Raw genomic sequence first — 14,939 nt, forward strand, 5'->3', positions numbered from 1 at the left:
TCGCAAAAGTCCAGCAGCTGCTGACTCCCAAACACAAGGCGCTGGCTATGTTCTTGCTACTCGACGACTCAACGCAGCCCTTCATTTCTGCAGTTGCCATCGAGGTCTCTGCATGTCGGAGACTCAGAGGACGAGCACGAGTTTCCCACGAGGGGCTGCATCAGGAGGAATTCAAAACTCAGGGAAATTGCCCTGGAACACCTTCCATAAGGATGCTAGAAGGGAATTGAAGAGGCAGGCGAGCGGCCACCACCGTCCTCTAGCAGTCCTTAGGGTGCGCGCAGAAGCCCGGTGCTCTGCGGCTTCGTTCTTCGCCCTTGTGCCAGCTACCGCTCTGTCCGGCTCCCGGAGCAGGAGAAGCGGCTGCTTCGCGCACACAACAGCGGAGCGGCAGCCCTACGCTCCGAAGCGCTGCTTCAGCCGAAAGACGCCGGCCACCGGCGCTTGGCTTCGGACAGCTCCGGAGAGCCGTAGTGTGGGTATGCACTAGACTGCATCATAGCGAAAAGCTTTGACAGTGTGTCTCGCAGGGAGATACCTTAGGAGCGCAGCGCACTTATGCCTCCCTTGTCCAGAAACACGGATTTGCTGCACACTCCAAAAACACTGCTCTTCCCAGGGCAATATATAAGCTGCTTTCTGATGGCCGTGATCCCTCCCTGCTCTTGCCCAGCTGGTTGTTGCAGCGTGCACATGCCGTCCTGGCATACAGTGCACAGTGAAAGCAATCGCAAAAGTCCAGCAGCTGCTGACTCCCAAACACAAGGCGCTGGCTATGTTCTTGCTTCTCCACACTTCAACAGAGTCCTTCATTTCGGCACCTGCCATCGCGTTATCTGCATCTCGATCTTCCGGGGACGAGCACGAGTTTCCCAAGAGGGGCTGCATGAGGACGAAGTCAAAACCCAGGAAAGTTGTCTCGGAACACCTTCAATAAAGCATGCCAGCAGTGCATTGAAAAGGCAGGTAGCTTTAGCCACCGTCCTCTAGCAGTCGCAAGGCTGTGCACACAATGTCGTCTGCCTGCGGCAACGTTCTTCGCCCTCGTGCAAGCTACCGCTCTGTCCGGCTCCCGGAGCAGGAGAAGCGGCTGCTTCGCGCACACAACAGCGGAGCGGCAGCCCTACGCTCCGAAGCGCTGCTTCAGCCGAAAGACGCCGGCCACCGGCGCTTGGCTTCGGACAGCTCCGGAGAGCCGTAGTGTGCGTCTGCACTAGACTGCATCATAGCGAAAAGCTTTGGCAGTGTGTCCCGCAGGGAGATAGCTTAGTAGCGCAGCGCACTTATGCCTCCCTTGTCCAGAAACACGATTTTACTGCACACTCCAAAAACAGTACTCTTCCAAGGGCAATATATAAGCTGCTTTCTGACGGCCGTGATCTTTCGATTACTCTTGCCCAGCTCGTTGTTTTAACGTGCACATGCCGTCCTGGCATTCAGTGCACAGTGAAAGCAATCGCAAAAGTCCAGCAGCTGCTGACTCCCAAACACAAGGCGCTGGCTATGTTCTTGCTTCTCGACAACTCAACGCAGCCCTTCATTTCTGCAGTTGCCATCGAGGTCTCTGCATGTCGGAGACTCAGAGGACGAGCACGAGTTTCCCAGGAGGGGCTGCATCAGGAGGAATTCAAAACTCCAGAAAATTGTCTTTGAACACCTTCCATAAGGATGCTAGAAGGGAATTGAAGAGGCAGGCGAGCGGCCACCACCGTCCTCTAGCAGTCCTTCGGGTGTGCGCAAAAGCCCGGTGCTCTTCGGCTTCGTTCTTCGCCCCCGTACAAGCTACCGCTCTGTCCGGCTCCCGGAGCAGGAGAAGCGGCTGCTTCGCGCACACAACAGCGGAGCGGCAGCCCTACGCTCCGAAGCGCTGCTTCAGCCGAAAGACGCCGGCCACCGGCGCTTGGCTTCGGACAGCTCCGGAGAGCCGTAGTGTGCGTCTGCACTAGACTGCATCCTAGCGAAAAGCTATGGCAGTGTGTCTCGCAAGGAGATACCTTAGGAGCGCAGCGCACTTATGCCTCCCTTGTCCAGAAACACGGATTTGCTGCACACTCCAAAAACACTGCTCTTTCCATGGTACTATGTAAGCTGCTGTCTGACGCCCGTTCTCTTCTGCCCACTCTTGCCCAGCTCGTTGTTGCAGCGTGCACGTGCCGTCCTGGCACTAAGAGCACAGTGAAAGCAATCGCAAAAGTCCAGCAGCTGCTGACTCCCAAACACAAGGCGCTTGTCTACGTTCTTGCTTCTCGACAACTCAACGCAGCCCTTCATTTCTGCAGCTGCCATCGAGTTTTCTGTATCTTGAGCCTTCTGGGACGAGCACCAATTTCCCAGGAGGGGCTGCATCAGGACGAAGTCAAAACCCAGGAAAGTTGTCTCGGAACACCTTCAATAAAGCATGCCAGCAGTGCATTGAAAAGGCAGGTAGCTTTAGCCACCGTCCTCTAGCAGTCGCGAAGCTGTGCACACAATGTCGTCTCCCTGCGGCAACGTTCTTCGCCCTCGTGCAAGCTACCGCTCTGTCCGGCTCCCGGAGCAGGAGAAGCGGCTGCTTCGCGCACACAACAGCGGAGCGGCAGCCGTACGCTCCGAAGCGCTGCTTCAGCCGAAAGACGCCGGCCACCGGCGCTTGGCTTCGGACAGCTCCGGAGAGCCGTAGTGTGCGTCTACAACTAGACTGCATCATAGCGAAAAGCTTTGGCAGTGTGTCTCGCAGGGAGATACCTTAGGAGCGCAGCGCACTTATGCCTCCCTTGTCCAGAAACACGATTTTACTGCACACTCCAAAAACAGTACTCTTCCCAGGGCAATATATAAGCTGCTTTCTGACGGCCGTGATCTTTCGATTACTCTTGCCCAGCTCGTTGTTTTAACGTGCACATGCCGTCCTGGCATTCAGTGCACAGTGAAAGCAATCGCAAAAGTCCAGCAGCTGCTGACTCCCAAACACAAGGCGCTGGCTATGTTCTTGCTTCTCCACACTTCAGCAGAGTCCTTCATTTCGGCACCTGCCATCGCGTTATCTGCATCTCGATCTTCCGGGGACGAGCACGAGTTTCCCAAGAGGGGCTGCATCAGGACGAAGTCAAAACCCAGGAAAGTTGTCTCGGAACACCTTCAATAAAGCATGCCAGCAGTGCATTGAAAAGGCAGGTAGCTTTAGCCACCGTCCTCTAGCAGTCGCAAGGCTGTGCACACAATGTCGTCTGCCTGCGGCAACGTTCTTCGCCCTCGTGCAAGCTACCGCTCTGTCCGGCTCCCGGAGCAGGAGAAGCGGCTGCTTCGCGCACACAACAGCGGAGCGGCAGCCCTACGCTCCGAAGCGCTGCTTCAGCCGAAAGACGCCGGCCACCGGCGCTTGGCTTCGGACAGCTCCGGAGAGCCGTAGTGTGCGTCTGCACTAGACTGCATCATAGCGAAAAGCTTTGGCAGTGTGTCTCGCAGAGAGATAGCTTAGGAGCGCAGCGCACTTATGCCTCCCTTGTCCAGAAACACGATTTTACTGCACACTCCAAAAACACTGCTCTTCCCAGGGAAATATATAAGCTGCTTTCTGACGGCCGTGATCTTTCGATTACTCTTGCCCAGCTCGTTGTTTTAACGTGCACATGCCGTCCTGGCATTCAGTGCACAGTGAAAGCAATCGCAAAAGTCCAGCAGCTGCTGACTCCCAAACACAAGGCGCTGGCTATGTTCTTGCTTCTCGACAACTCAACGCAGCCCTTCATTTCTGCAGTTGCCATCGAGGTCTCTGCATGTCGGAGACTCAGAGGACGAGCACGAGTTTCCCAGGAGGGGCTGCATCAGGAGGAATTCAAAACTCCAGAAAATTGTCTTTGAACACCTTCCATAAGGATGCTAGAAGGGAATTGAAGAGGCAGGCGAGCGGCCACCACCGTCCTCTAGCAGTCCTTCGGGTGTGCGCAAAAGCCCGGTGCTCTTCGGCTTCGTTCTTCGCCCCCGTACAAGCTACCGCTCTGTCCGGCTCCCGGAGCAGGAGAAGCGGCTGCTTCGCGCACACAACAGCGGAGCGGCAGCCCTACGCTCCGAAGCGCTGCTTCAGCCGAAAGACGCCGGCCACCGGCGCTTGGCTTCGGACAGCTCCGGAGAGCCGTAGTGTGCGTCTGCACTAGACTGCATCATAGCGAAAAGCTTTGACAGTATGTCTCGCAGGGAGATACCTTAGGAGCGCAGCGCACTTATGCCTCCCTTGTCCAGAAACACGGATTTGCTGCACACTCCAAAAACACTGCTCTTTCCATGGTACTATGTAAGCTGCTGTCTGACGCCCATTCTCTTCTGCCCACTCTTGCCCAGCTGGTTGTTGCAGCGTGCACGTGACTTCCTGGCATTAAGAGCACAGTGAAAGCAATCGCAAAAGTCCAGCAGCTGCTGACTCCCAAACACAAGGCGCTTGTCTACGTTCTTGCTTCTCGACAACTCAACGCAGCCCTTCATTTCTGCAGCTGCCATCGAGTTTTCTGTATCTTGAGCCTTCTGGGACGAGCACGAGTTTCCCAAGAGGGGCTGCATCAGGACGAAGTCAAAACCCAGGAAAGTTGTCTCGGAACACCTTCAATAAAGCATGCCAGCAGTGCATTGAAAAGGCAGGTAGCTTTAGCCACCGTCCTCTAGCAGTCGCAAGGCTGTGCACACAATGTCGTCTGCCTGCGGCAACGTTCTTCGCCCTCGTGCAAGCTACCGCTCTGTCCGGCTCCCGGAGCAGGAGAAGCGGCTGCTTCGCGCACACAACAGCGGAGCGGCAGCCCTACGCTCCGAAGCGCTGCTTCAGCCGAAAGACGCCGGCCACCGGCGCTTGGCTTCGGACAGCTCCGGAGAGCCGTAGTGTCCGTCTGCACTAGACTGCATCATAGCGAAAAGCTTTGGCAGTGTGTCCCGCAGGGAGATAGCTTAGGAGCGCAGCGCACTTATGCCTCCCTTGTCCAGAAACACGATTTTACTGCACACTCCAAAAACAGTACTCTTCCAAGGGCAATATATAAGCTGCTTTCTGACGGCCGTGATCTTTCGATTACTCTTGCCCAGCTCGTTGTTTTAACGTGCACATGCCGTCCTGGCATTCAGTGCACAGTGAAAGCAATCGCAAAAGTCCAGCAGCTGCTGACTCCCAAACACAAGGCGCTGGCTATGTTCTTGCTTCTCGACAACTCAACGCAGCCCTTCATTTCTGCAGTTGCCATCGAGGTCTCTGCATGTCGGAGACTCAGAGGACGAGCACGAGTTTCCCACGAGGGGCTGCATCAGGAGGAATTCAAAACTCCAGAAAATTGTCTTTGAACACCTTCCATAAGGATGCTAGAAGGGAATTGAAGAGGCAGGCGAACGGCCACCACCGTCCTCTAGCAGTCCTTCGGGTGTGCGCAAAAGCCCGGTGCTCCTCGGCTTCGTTCTTCGCCCTTGTGCCAGCTACCGCTCTGTCCGGCTCCCGGAGCAGGAGAAGCGGCTGCTTCGCGCACACAACAGCGGAGCGGCAGCCCTACGCTCCGAAGCGCTGCTTCAGCCGAAAGACGCCGGCCACCGGCGCTTGGTTCGGACAGCTCCGGAGAGCCGTAGTGTGCGTCTGCACTAGACTGCATCCTAGCGAAAAGCTTTGGCAGTGTGTCTCGCAGGGAGATACCTTAGGAGCGCAGCGCACTTATGCCTCCCTTGTCCAGAAACACGGATTTGCTGCACACTCCAAAAACACTGCTCTTTCCATGGTACTATGTAAGCTGCTGTCTGACGCCCGTTCTCTTCTGCCCACTCTTGCCCAGCTCGTTGTTGCAGCGTGCACGTGCCGTCCTGGCATTAAGAGCACAGTGAAAGCAATCGCAAAAGTCCAGCAGCTGCTGACTCCCAAACACAAGGCGCTGGCTATGTTCTTGCTTCTCCACACTTCAACAGAGTCCTTCATTTCTGCAGCTGCCATCGAGTTTTCTGCATCTCGAGCCTTCTGGGACGAGCACGAGTTTCCCAAGAGGGGCTGCATCAGGACGAAGTCAAAACCCAGGAAAGTTGTCTCGGAACACCTTCAATAAAGCATGCCAGCAGTGCATTGAAAAGGCAGGTAGCTTTAGCCACCGTCCTCTAGCAGTCGCAAGGCTGTGCACACAATGTCGTCTCCCTGCGGCAACGTTCTTCGCCCTCGTGCAAGCTACCGCTCTGTCCGGCTCCCGGAGCAGGAGAAGCGGCTGCTTCGCGCACACAGCAGCGGAGCGGCAGCCCTACGCTCCGAAGCGCTGCTTCAGCCGAAAGACGCCGGCCACCGGCGCTTGGCTTCGGACAGCTCCGGAGAGCCGTAGTGTGCGTCTGCACTAGACTGCATCATAGCGAAAAGCTTTGACAGTGTGTCTCGCAGGGAGATACCTTAGGAGCGCAGCGCACTTATGCCTCCCTTGTCCAGAAACACGGATTTGCTGCACACTCCAAAAACACTGCTCTTCCCAGGGCAATATATAAGCTGCTTTCTGATGGCCGTGATCCCTCCCTGCTCTTGCCCAGCTGGTTGTTGCAGCGTGCACATGCCGTCCTGGCATTCAGTGCACAAAGAAAGCAATCGCAAAAGTCCAGCAGCTGCTGACTCCCAAACACAAGGCGCTGGCTATGTTCTTGCTTCTCGACAACTCAACGCAGCCCTTCATTTCTGCAGTTGCCATCGAGGTCTCTGCATGTCGGAGACTCAGAGGACGAGCACGAGTTTCCCAGGAGGGGCTGCATCAGGAGGAATTCAAAACTCCAGAAAATTGTCTTTGAACACCTCCCATAAGGATGCTAGAAGGGAATTGAAGAGGCAGGCGAGCGGCCACCACCGTCCTCTAGCAGTCCTTCGGGTGTGCGCAAAAGCCCGGTGCTCTTCGGCTTCGTTCTTCGCCCCCGTACAAGCTACCGCTCTGTCCGGCTCCCGGAGCAGGAGAAGCGGCTGCTTCGCGCACACAACAGCGGAGCGGCAGCCCTACGCTCCGAAGCGCTGCTTCAGCCGAAAGACGCCGGCCACCGGCGCTTGGCTTCGGACAGCTCCGGAGAGCCGTAGTGTGCGTCTGCACTAGACTGCATCCTAGCGAAAAGCTATGGCAGTGTGTCTCGCAGGGAGATACCTTAGGAGCGCAGCGCACTTATGCCTCCCTTGTCCAGAAACACGGATTTGCTGCACACTCCAAAAACACTGCTCTTTCCATGGTACTATGTAAGCTGCTGTCTGACGCCCGTTCTCTTCTGCCCACTCTTGCCCAGCTCGTTGTTGCAGCGTGCACGTGACTTCCTGGCATTAAGAGCACAGTAAAAGCAATCGCAAAAGTCCAGCAGCTGCTGACTCCCAAACACAAGGCGTTTGTCTACGTTCTTGCTTCTCGACAACTCAACGCAGCCCTTCATTTCTGCAGCTGCCATCGAGTTTTCTGTATCTTGAGCCTTCTGGGACGAGCACCAATTTCCCAGGAGGGGCTGCATCAGGACGAAGTCAAAACCCAGGAAAGTTGTCTCGGAACACCTTCAATAAAGCATGCCAGCAGTGCATTGAAAAGGCAGGTAGCTTTAGCCACCGTCCTCTAGCAGTCGCAAGGCTGTGCACACAATGTCGTCGGCCTGCGGCAACGTTCTTCGCCCTCGTGCAAGCTACCGCTCTGTCCGGCTCCCGGAGCAGGAGAAGCGGCTGCTTCGCGCACACAGCAGCGGAGCGGCAGCCCTACGCTCCGAAGCGCTGCTTCAGCCGAAAGACGCCGGCCACCGGCGCTTGGCTTCGGACAGCTCCGGAGAGCCGTAGTGTGCGTCTACAACTAGACTGCATCATAAAGAAAAGCTTTGGCAGTGTGTCTCGCAAGGAGATAGCTTAGGAGCGCAGCGCACTTATGCCTCCCTTGTCCAGAAACACGATTTTACTGCACACTCCAAAAACAGTACTCTTCCCAGGGCAATATGCCAGATGCTCTCTGATGCCCGTGCTCCCTTCCTACTCTTGCCCAGCTCGTTGTTTTAACGTGCACATGCCGTCCTGGAATTCAGTGCACAGTGAAAGCAATCGCAAAAGTCCAGCAGCTGCTGACTCCCAAACACAAGGCGCTGGCTATGTTCTTGCTACTCGACGACTCAACGCAGCCCTTCATTTCTGCAGTTGCCATCGAGGTCTCTGCATGTCGGAGACTCAGAGGACGAGCACGAGTTTCCCACGAGGGGCTGCATCAGGAGGAATTCAAAACTCAGGGAAATTGTCCTGGAACACCTTCCATAAGGATGCTAGAAGGGAATTGAAGAGGCAGGCGAGCGGCCACCACCGTCCTCTAGCAGTCCTTAGGGTGCGCGCAGAAGCCCGGTGCTCTGCGGCTTCGTTCTTCGCCCTTGTGCCAGCTACCGCTCTGTCCGGCTCCCGGAGCAGGAGAAGCGGCTGCTTCGCGCACACAACAGCGGAGCGGCAGCCCTACGCTCCGAAGCGCTGCTTCAGCCGAAAGACGCCGGCCACCGGCGCTTGGCTTCGGACAGCTCCGGAGAGCCGTAGTGTGGGTATGCACTAGACTGCATCATAGCGAAAAGCTTTGACAGTGTGTCTCGCAGGGAGATACCTTAGGAGCGCAGCGCACTTATGCCTCCCTTGTCCAGAAACACGGATTTGCTGCACACTCCAAAAACACTGCTCTTCCCAGGGCAATATATAAGCTGCTTTCTGATGGCCGTGATCCCTCCCTGCTCTTGCCCAGCTGGTTGTTGCAGCGTGCACATGCCGTCCTGGCATACAGTGCACAGTGAAAGCAATCGCAAAAGTCCAGCAGCTGCTGACTCCCAAACACAAGGCGCTGGCTATGTTCTTGCTTCTCCACACTTCAACAGAGTCCTTCATTTCGGCACCTGCCATCGCGTTATCTGCATCTCGATCTTCCGGGGACGAGCACGAGTTTCCCAAGAGGGGCTGCATGAGGACGAAGTCAAAACCCAGGAAAGTTGTCTCGGAACACCTTCAATAAAGCATGCCAGCAGTGCATTGAAAAGGCAGGTAGCTTTAGCCACCGTCCTCTAGCAGTCGCAAGGCTGTGCACACAATGTCGTCTGCCTGCGGCAACGTTCTTCGCCCTCGTGCAAGCTACCGCTCTGTCCGGCTCCCGGAGCAGGAGAAGCGGCTGCTTCGCGCACACAACAGCGGAGCGGCAGCCCTACGCTCCGAAGCGCTGCTTCAGCCGAAAGACGCCGGCCACCGGCGCTTGGCTTCGGACAGCTCCGGAGAGCCGTAGTGTGCGTCTGCACTAGACTGCATCATAGCGAAAAGCTTTGGCAGTGTGTCCCGCAGGGAGATAGCTTAGTAGCGCAGCGCACTTATGCCTCCCTTGTCCAGAAACACGATTTTACTGCACACTCCAAAAACAGTACTCTTCCAAGGGCAATATATAAGCTGCTTTCTGACGGCCGTGATCTTTCGATTACTCTTGCCCAGCTCGTTGTTTTAACGTGCACATGCCGTCCTGGCATTCAGTGCACAGTGAAAGCAATCGCAAAAGCCCAGCAGCTGCTGACTCCCAAACACAAGGCGCTGGCTATGTTCTTGCTTCTCGACAACTCAACGCAGCCCTTCATTTCTGCAGTTGCCATCGAGGTCTCTGCATGTCGGAGACTCAGAGGACGAGCACGAGTTTCCCACGAGGGGCTGCATCAGGAGGAATTCAAAACTCCAGAAAATTGTCTTTGAACACCTTCCATAAGGATGCTAGAAGGGAATTGAAGAGGCAGGCGAGCGGCCACCACCGTCCTCTAGCAGTCCTTCGGGTGTGCGCAAAAGCCCGGTGCTCTTCGGCTTCGTTCTTCGCCCCCGTACAAGCTACCGCTCTGTCCGGCTCCCGGAGCAGGAGAAGCGGCTGCTTCGCGCACACAACAGCGGAGCGGCAGCCCTACGCTCCGAAGCGCTGCTTCAGCCGAAAGACGCCGGCCACCGGCGCTTGGCTTCGGACAGCTCCGGAGAGCCGTAGTGTGCGTCTGCACTAGACTGCATCCTAGCGAAAAGCTATGGCAGTGTGTCTCGCAAGGAGATACCTTAGGAGCGCAGCGCACTTATGCCTCCCTTGTCCAGAAACACGGATTTGCTGCACACTCCAAAAACACTGCTCTTTCCATGGTACTATGTAAGCTGCTGTCTGACGCCCGTTCTCTTCTGCCCACTCTTGCCCAGCTCGTTGTTGCAGCGTGCACGTGCCGTCCTGGCACTAAGAGCACAGTGAAAGCAATCGCAAAAGTCCAGCAGCTGCTGACTCCCAAACACAAGGCGCTTGTCTACGTTCTTGCTTCTCGACAACTCAACGCAGCCCTTCATTTCTGCAGCTGCCATCGAGTTTTCTGTATCTTGAGCCTTCTGGGACGAGCACCAATTTCCCAGGAGGGGCTGCATCAGGACGAAGTCAAAACCCAGGAAAGTTGTCTCGGAACACCTTCAATAAAGCATGCCAGCAGTGCATTGAAAAGGCAGGTAGCTTTAGCCACCGTCCTCTAGCAGTCGCGAAGCTGTGCACACAATGTCGTCTCCCTGCGGCAACGTTCTTCGCCCTCGTGCAAGCTACCGCTCTGTCCGGCTCCCGGAGCAGGAGAAGCGGCTGCTTCGCGCACACAACAGCGGAGCGGCAGCCGTACGCTCCGAAGCGCTGCTTCAGCCGAAAGACGCCGGCCACCGGCGCTTGGCTTCGGACAGCTCCGGAGAGCCGTAGTGTGCGTCTACAACTAGACTGCATCATAGCGAAAAGCTTTGGCAGTGTGTCTCGCAGGGAGATACCTTAGGAGCGCAGCGCACTTATGCCTCCCTTGTCCAGAAACACGATTTTACTGCACACTCCAAAAACAGTACTCTTCCCAGGGCAATATATAAGCTGCTTTCTGACGGCCGTGATCTTTCGATTACTCTTGCCCAGCTCGTTGTTTTAACGTGCACATGCCGTCCTGGCATTCAGTGCACAGTGAAAGCAATCGCAAAAGTCCAGCAGCTGCTGACTCCCAAACACAAGGCGCTGGCTATGTTCTTGCTTCTCCACACTTCAGCAGAGTCCTTCATTTCGGCACCTGCCATCGCGTTATCTGCATCTCGATCTTCCGGGGACGAGCACGAGTTTCCCAAGAGGGGCTGCATCAGGACGAAGTCAAAACCCAGGAAAGTTGTCTCGGAACACCTTCAATAAAGCATGCCAGCAGTGCATTGAAAAGGCAGGTAGCTTTAGCCACCGTCCTCTAGCAGTCGCAAGGCTGTGCACACAATGTCGTCTGCCTGCGGCAACGTTCTTCGCCCTCGTGCAAGCTACCGCTCTGTCCGGCTCCCGGAGCAGGAGAAGCGGCTGCTTCGCGCACACAACAGCGGAGCGGCAGCCCTACGCTCCGAAGCGCTGCTTCAGCCGAAAGACGCCGGCCACCGGCGCTTGGCTTCGGACAGCTCCGGAGAGCCGTAGTGTGCGTCTGCACTAGACTGCATCATAGCGAAAAGCTTTGGCAGTGTGTCTCGCAGAGAGATAGCTTAGGAGCGCAGCGCACTTATGCCTCCCTTGTCCAGAAACACGATTTTACTGCACACTCCAAAAACACTGCTCTTCCCAGGGAAATATATAAGCTGCTTTCTGACGGCCGTGATCTTTCGATTACTCTTGCCCAGCTCGTTGTTTTAACGTGCACATGCCGTCCTGGCATTCAGTGCACAGTGAAAGCAATCGCAAAAGTCCAGCAGCTGCTGACTCCCAAACACAAGGCGCTGGCTATGTTCTTGCTTCTCGACAACTCAACGCAGCCCTTCATTTCTGCAGTTGCCATCGAGGTCTCTGCATGTCGGAGACTCAGAGGACGAGCACGAGTTTCCCAGGAGGGGCTGCATCAGGAGGAATTCAAAACTCCAGAAAATTGTCTTTGAACACCTTCCATAAGGATGCTAGAAGGGAATTGAAGAGGCAGGCGAGCGGCCACCACCGTCCTCTAGCAGTCCTTCGGGTGTGCGCAAAAGCCCGGTGCTCTTCGGCTTCGTTCTTCGCCCCCGTACAAGCTACCGCTCTGTCCGGCTCCCGGAGCAGGAGAAGCGGCTGCTTCGCGCACACAACAGCGGAGCGGCAGCCCTACGCTCCGAAGCGCTGCTTCAGCCGAAAGACGCCGGCCACCGGCGCTTGGCTTCGGACAGCTCCGGAGAGCCGTAGTGTGCGTCTGCACTAGACTGCATCATAGCGAAAAGCTTTGACAGTATGTCTCGCAGGGAGATACCTTAGGAGCGCAGCGCACTTATGCCTCCCTTGTCCAGAAACACGGATTTGCTGCACACTCCAAAAACACTGCTCTTTCCATGGTACTATGTAAGCTGCTGTCTGACGCCCGTTCTCTTCTGCCCACTCTTGCCCAGCTGGTTGTTGCAGCGTGCACGTGACTTCCTGGCATTAAGAGCACAGTGAAAGCAATCGCAAAAGTCCAGCAGCTGCTGACTCCCAAACACAAGGCGCTTGTCTACGTTCTTGCTTCTCGACAACTCAACGCAGCCCTTCATTTCTGCAGCTGCCATCGAGTTTTCTGTATCTTGAGCCTTCTGGGACGAGCACGAGTTTCCCAAGAGGGGCTGCATCAGGACGAAGTCAAAACCCAGGAAAGTTGTCTCGGAACACCTTCAATAAAGCATGCCAGCAGTGCATTGAAAAGGCAGGTAGCTTTAGCCACCGTCCTCTAGCAGTCGCAAGGCTGTGCACACAATGTCGTCGGCCTGCGGCAACGTTCTTCGCCCTCGTGCAAGCTACCGCTCTGTCCGGCTCCCGGAGCAGGAGAAGCGGCTGCTTCGCGCACACAACAGCGGAGCGGCAGCCCTACGCTCCGAAGCGCTGCTTCAGCCGAAAGACGCCGGCCACCGGCGCTTGGCTTCGGACAGCTCCGGAGAGCCGTAGTGTGCGTCTGCACTAGACTGCATCATAGCGAAAAGCTTTGACAGTGTGTCTCGCAAGGAGATACCTTAGGAGCGCAGCGCACTTATGCCTCCTTTGTCCAGAAACACGATTTTACTGCACACTCCAAAAACAGTACTCTTCCCAGGGCAATATGCCAGATGCTCTCTGATGCCCGTGCTCCCTTCCTACTCTTGCCCAGCTCGTTGTTTTAACGTGCACATGCCGTCCTGGAATTCAGTGCACAGTGAAAGCAATCGCAAAAGTCCAGCAGCTGCTGACTCCCAAACACAAGGCGCTGGCTATGTTCTTGCTACTCGACGACTCAACGCAGCCCTTCATTTCTGCAGTTGCCATCGAGGTCTCTGCATGTCGGAGACTCAGAGGACGAGCACGAGTTTCCCAGGAGGGGCTGCATCAGGAGGAATTCAAAACTCAGGGAAATTGTCCTGGAACACCTTCCATAAGGATGCTAGAAGGGAATTGAAGAGGCAGGCGAGCGGCCACCACCGTCCTCTAGCAGTCCTTAGGGTGCGCGCAGAAGCCCGGTGCTCTGCGGCTTCGTTCTTCGCCCTCGTGCAAGCTACCGCTCTGTCCGGCTCCCGGAGCAGGAGAAGCGGCTGCTTCGCGCACACAACAGCGGAGCGGCAGCCCTACGCTCCGAAGCGCTGCTTCAGCCGAAAGACGCCGGCCACCGGCGCTTGGCTTCGGACAGCACCGGAGAGCCGTAGTGTGCGTCTGCACTAGACTGCATGATAGCGATAAGCTTTGGCAGTGTGTCTCGCAGGGAGATAGCTTAGGAGCGCAGCGCACTTATGCCTCCCTTGTCCAGAAACACGATTTTACTGCACACTCCAAAAACAGTACTCTTCCCAGGGCAATATGCCAGATGCTCTCTGATGCCCGTGCTCCCTTCCTACTCTTGCCCAGCTCGTTGTTTTAACGTGCACATGCCGTCCTGGAATTCAGTGCACAGTGAAAGCAATCGCAAAAGTCCAGCAGCTGCTGACTCCCAAACACAAGGCGCTGGCTATGTTTTTGCTTCTCCACACTTCAACAGAGTCCTTCATTTCGGCACCTGCCATCGCGTTATCTGCATCTCGATCTTCCGGGGACGAGCACGAGTTTCCCAAGAGGGGCTGCATGAGGACGAAGTCAAAACCCAGGAAAGTTGTCTCGGAACACCTTCAATAAAGCATGCCAGCAGTGCATTGAAAAGGCAGGTAGCTTTAGCCACCGTCCTCTAGCAGTCGCAAGGCTGTGCACACAATGTCGTCTGCCTGCGGCAACGTTCTTCGCCCTCGTGCAAGCTACCGCTCTGTCCGGCTCCCGGAGCAGGAGAAGCGGCTGCTTCGCGCACACAACAGCGGAGCGGCAGCCCTACGCTCCGAAGCGCTGCTTCAGCCGAAAGACGCCGGCCACCGGCGCTTGGCTTCGGACAGCTCCGGAGAGCCGTAGTGTGCGTCTGCACTAGACTGCATCATAGCGAAAAGCTTTGGCAGTGTGTCCCGCAGGGAGATAGCTTAGTAGCGCAGCGCACTTATGCCTCCCTTGTCCAGAAACACGATTTTACTGCACACTCCAAAAACAGTACTCTTCCAAGGGCAATATATAAGCTGCTTTCTGACGGCCGTGATCTTTCGATTACTCTTGCCCAGCTCGTTGTTTTAACGTGCACATGCCGTCCTGGCATTCAGTGCACAGTGAAAGCAATCGCAAAAGTCCAGCAGCTGCTGACTCCCAAACACAAGGCGCTGCCTATGTTCTTGCTTCTCGACAACTCAACGCAGCCCTTCATTTCTGCAGTTGCCACCGAGGTCTCTGCATGTCGGAGACTCAGAGGACGAGCACGAGTTTCCCACGAGGGGCTGCATCAGGAGGAATTCAAAACTCCAGAAAATTGTCTTTGAACACCTCCCATAAGGATGCTAGAAGGGAATTGAAGAGGCAGGCGAGCGGCCACCACCGTCCTCTAGCAGTCCTTCGGGTGTGCGCAAAAGCCCGGTGCTCTTCGGCTTCGTTCTTCGCCCCCGTACAAGCTACCGCTCTGTCCGGCTCCCGGAGCAGGAGAAGCGGCTGCTT

The sequence above is a fragment of the Lonchura striata genome, chromosome 11 (genome assembly GCF_050655825.1).
Source record: "Lonchura striata isolate lonStrDom1 chromosome 11, ASM5065582v1, whole genome shotgun sequence".
Taxonomy (NCBI): Eukaryota; Metazoa; Chordata; class Aves; order Passeriformes; family Estrildidae; genus Lonchura; species Lonchura striata.